We start from the raw sequence: 5,000 nt of genomic DNA, 5'->3' as shown, positions 1-5,000 counted from the left end.
TTCAAAACTCTCTTCAAAAGAATTCATGATTCCCTCACTCTCTCAAAAAAGTATATGGCACGGCTTCATAATGTAGGAGCAAGGCGTTGCAGTATTACAATTGGAGACTTTGTGCACAAACAAAACCATACTCCAAAATCAAAACTCTGAAAAGTTCACAGGATCATTTCGCGTTCTCGACATCCTACCAAATATTAAAATCAAAACCCTTTGCTTGCAACACGCTTGCTCGCAACACTCAACAGAAAAGATCCTCCACATAGACAATTACAAGATTGTTCCCCGAGGCCTCGATCTCACACATATCCCTTCACCTTCTCCAGCACCCGTTCCGGCTCAAGATTCACCCATTACACCCACCCCAACTCCTACTCCTCTTCCTAGATACAGTCTAAGACAAAGACCAACCATGTAGATCAGATCCTTGGGTGAACTGAATTGTATTTCTCTTTCATCATGTCATCATAGTTATCTTCATCATGTTTTTCATCTATCTTATATGGTACCTTCAAATTCCACATATATCGTGTCTATGCCACTATTTTACATTTTAAAGTAATTACTGTACTTATGCCCTATACGAGCATCCCGAGTGAGGTCACCGGATGGCAGCTGGCCTGGGCATTCATGTTGCACACGTTGCATATGAACTCGTCCGCCTGTATACCAGCCAGCACCAGTGCACACGGACGCACTCACACATGAAGAGTTTCGTGGTAGTGAGTCCGCTCAAGGTATTATCTCTCAGGTCGCGCACGGTCAAGACAAATCTCTGATGTCAGGAGCTAACCTACGTTGCCCGTTCGACTCCAACGGTCGACGCATGATGCTACAAGATATCAGTACTGCTCATTTTAATTTTTCCTATGATTCTATGTCCACTTAGACAAATATTGTAGTTATGTAATTTAATTATCTAAAATTGTGTAATTAAGTAACAAATATTTGTGCCTTAGCTCAACTCTAGTCAGACCAAATGGCTCCTTGTAATCTAACCTATCATACATAATTCCTTGTTGGTAATTCATGCGAGTTCCCCCTTTATAAGACCCGGTCATCTGGCCTGTGGAGACTTGGAAACTTGACACAGCCTTACACAGACGGGTTCTTGCTTGTACCAAATTGATATCCAATAAAGCAAAGAACTATCTCCGTTTTTCTAACCGGCTCACTATTCTATTGACCCTTAGCTGCCGCGTCTCAAGAAACGACTACACTACCCAAAAACCCTTCTTTGTACAATTTTTTTTTGTGAGAACTATTGAAGACAAACCAACTAAATACATACATACAGTACATACATACATACATACATACATACATACATACATACATACATACATGCATAAATACATACATACATATATATATATATATATATATATATATATATATATATGTATATATAAGTACTTGTATGCATGTATGTATGTATGTATGTATGTGTGTATGTATATACGTATTTATGTACGTGTGTATGTATATGTATATATGTATGTATGTATTTAGTTGGTTTGTCTTCAATAGTTCACAACATTTTTTGTACAAAGAAGGTTTTTTGGGTAGTGTAGTCGTATGTATGTACGTATGTATGTATGTATACGTGTATGTATGTATGTATGTACGTATGTATGTATGTATGTATGTATGTATGTATATATATATATATATATATATATATATATATATATATATATATACACAAGCACCCGGACCTGGCTTCGCCAGGTGTGCTTGGCCTACGGCGTAGCTCGCTTTGCTCGCGAGAGAATTTGACGACAACGTCGGGAGACTTTGACGACTCCTTTTGGAGACTGAAGGCTCCTTTAGGAGATTTTGAAGACTCCTTCGTAATACTTCTCCTGGCAATATTTCGTAAAGATTCTCTTAGCAATATTTCGTAAAGATTCTCTTGGTAATATTTCGTAAAGATTCCCTTGTTAACATTTGGTAAAGATTCTCTTGGCAATATTTCGTAAATATTTTCTCATTGATATTTCGTAAAGATTCTTTTGTCAGAATTCCGTAAAGATTCTTTTTTTCTTGTTAGCACCACTTTCTTTTTCCATGGTAATATTAGTGTTTCCGGTGATGACTCATTTCCGGGTTGGGCCTTGCGTAGGAGGTTGGAAGGTTTAGAGAGAAATGTTTTTTTATGTTAGTGGAGTGGAGATTCTCTTGGCAATATTTCGTAAAGATTCTCTTAGCAATATTTCGTAAAGATTCTCTTGGTAATATTTCGTAATGATTCTCTTGTTAACATTTGGTAAAGATTCTCTTGGCAATATTTCGTAAATATTTTCTCATTAATATTTCGTAAAGATTCTTTTGTCAGAATTCCGTAATTCCGTTTTTATGTATATAGATTCTCTTGGCAGTATTTCGTAAAGATTCTCTTAGCGTTATTTCGTAAAGATTCTCTTGGTAATATTTCGTAAAGATTCTCTGAGTCTGAGTCAGATGTGTACCCGGGAGTTAGTGTTTCCGGTGATGACTCATTTCCGGAGTAGGAGGTTGGAAGGCTTTAGAGAGAAATATTTTTTTATGTATATAGATTGTATTTCCGGTGTTTTTGGTATTCCTCGAGAGGGCTTTTACCCCCACTCATAGTAAAATTCTAGTATTCTGCAAAATAATGTTTCATAAACTTTTCCGATTCTTCCTCTTTAATTTCTCCGTCGAAATATATTATGAGATCATACTCTTCATCAGAGTACATATAATTTTTGCTATTTCGTAATATATTACAAAGGAGTCTTCAAAATCTCCCGAGGGAGTCTCCAGTCTCCAGAAGTAGTCGTCAAAGTCTCCCGACGTCAAATTCTCCCGTCGTGTCTCTCTCTCTCTCTCTCTCTCTCTCTCTCTCTCTCTCTCTCTCTCTCTCTCTCTCTCTCTCTCTCTCTCTCTCTCTCTTTCTTTCTTTCTCGTTAGGTCAATCATAAAGGTAATAAAAAAAATTAATCGTTTATGTTATGTCACATAGGACTCGCGGAAATTCCACGGTTATTCAACTTTGAAGTATTACCAAGGAGTCTTCAAAATCTCCTAAAGGAGCCTTCAGTCTCCAAAAGGAGTCGTCAAAGTCTCCCGACGTTGTCGTCAAAGTCTCCCGACGTTGTCGTCAAAATCTCCCGACGTTGTCGTCAAATTCTCTCGCTCTTTCTCTCTCTCTCTCTCTCTCTCTCTCTCTTTCTCTCTCTCTCTCTCTCTTTTTCTCTCTCTCTCCTTCTCTTTTTCGTTAGGTCAATCATAAAGGCAATAAAGATTTTTGAATCGTTTATGTCATGTCACAATAAACATTTATAGACGTTTGATTATCTTCATGTAACCTATGATTAAACTTGTATAGACGTTTGAATACTGTTTATTTATTTGTGTATTTATTCATTTATCTCCTTATTTTCGTGAAGTTCTGTTAGGAGCTCAGAAAGCAACGCGACATGACGTATTCTCTTGGCAATATTTCGTAAAAATTCTCTTAGCATTATTTCGTAAAGATTCTCTTGGTAATATTTCGTAAAGATTCTCTTGTTAACATTTGGTAAAGATTTTCTTGGCAATATTTCGTAAATATTTTCTCATTAATATTTCGTAAAGATTCTTTTGTCAGAATTCCGTAATTCCGTTTTTAAGTATATAGATTCTCTTGGCAACTGCAGTCGCCCTAACTCCAAGTACATCGGCTTAACCACCACAACACTGTCGAAGAGGATCTCAGCCCATTTGCAGGACGGCGCCATAAGGAGGCATTACCTGTACGAACATGGGCTCGTACTCAAAAGGCACCACATGGAAAACAACACCACCATCATCGAGAGAAACAACGACACCAGACGACTAAGAATGACAGAAGCGGTGCTCATTTTCAACCAAAAACCCGCTATCAACATCCAGCAACAGCCCGAAATGTCTTTACCAACCAGAAGGCAGAGAATGATTCCCGTGCGCTGATTGGCTGACGCCACCGACCCGGGCGCTGCCCGGTGATCCACTTCCCACCGGTATATACCGTCCCATAGCCACTTCGATTCATTCTCCGTCATCAATTTGACCAGCCCACACCTGAAGATGGCCAGTTAAGGCCGAAAGACGTCTCGAGAGATATACACCATGGACTTCAGCAATCTGCTTAAGAACCTGCTTCCAGACGACCGCACGTTGGTGCGCAACTTAGAAAAGCATTTCTACAAGCATAATAATGCTATCGCAGCTGTTGACTTCAACAACGCATGCATCATAAATGGCCTCCTTCCAAAATATATATATATATATATATATATATATATACATATATATATATATATACATATATATATATATATATATATACATATATATATATATATATGTTTGTGTGTGTGTATGTGTGTGTGTGTGTGTGTGTGTGTGTGTGTGTGTGTGTGTGTGTGTGTGTGTGTGTGTGTGTGTGTGTGTGTGTGTGTGTGTGTGTGTGTGTGTGTGTGAATGTATGTATGTATCTATGTATGTATATCTATATATATATATGTATGTATGCATGTATGTATTGTCCCTTGAGAGGATCCGAATCAATTAAGAATATTTCTCATGCCTTAACTTGAAGACGTTGGAGCACTTTTCGCTCCGTGTGGGTGTGTGCGCGCGTGTGTACGCTGGACATTGAAAGGGTTGATAATAGATGCTTGGTCAGCTTTCCTCACTGTTTTCAGTGATATTGGTACTCATGAAGGGTAAGAAATAATACAAGGCATTTTGCAGAACTTTGGCATGAAAATACATACAAATAATGTTGGAATAATGGTTGTATCAGAAAATACTTTTGAATAAAATGAAATAGACATAAATGTATGAGCATGCGGAAATAGATATTATTTCCATTCACCTAGGCAAAAATATAAATTTATGAAATTGTCGTTCGATTTAGATCATTAAAGCGGGGAAGGGGAATTGGAGGTTTTGATGGAGAGAATTGATGATGGTTCTCTATTCCAGGGGTAATTTGAGTTTGTGAAGGGTGTTTA

This window comes from Oratosquilla oratoria, chromosome 7 (genome assembly GCF_046742065.1).
Source record: "Oratosquilla oratoria isolate Oo_2021 chromosome 7, ASM4674206v1, whole genome shotgun sequence".
NCBI classification, from domain to species: domain Eukaryota; kingdom Metazoa; phylum Arthropoda; class Malacostraca; order Stomatopoda; family Squillidae; genus Oratosquilla; species Oratosquilla oratoria.
Note: the sequence above shows the minus strand (reverse complement) of the source record.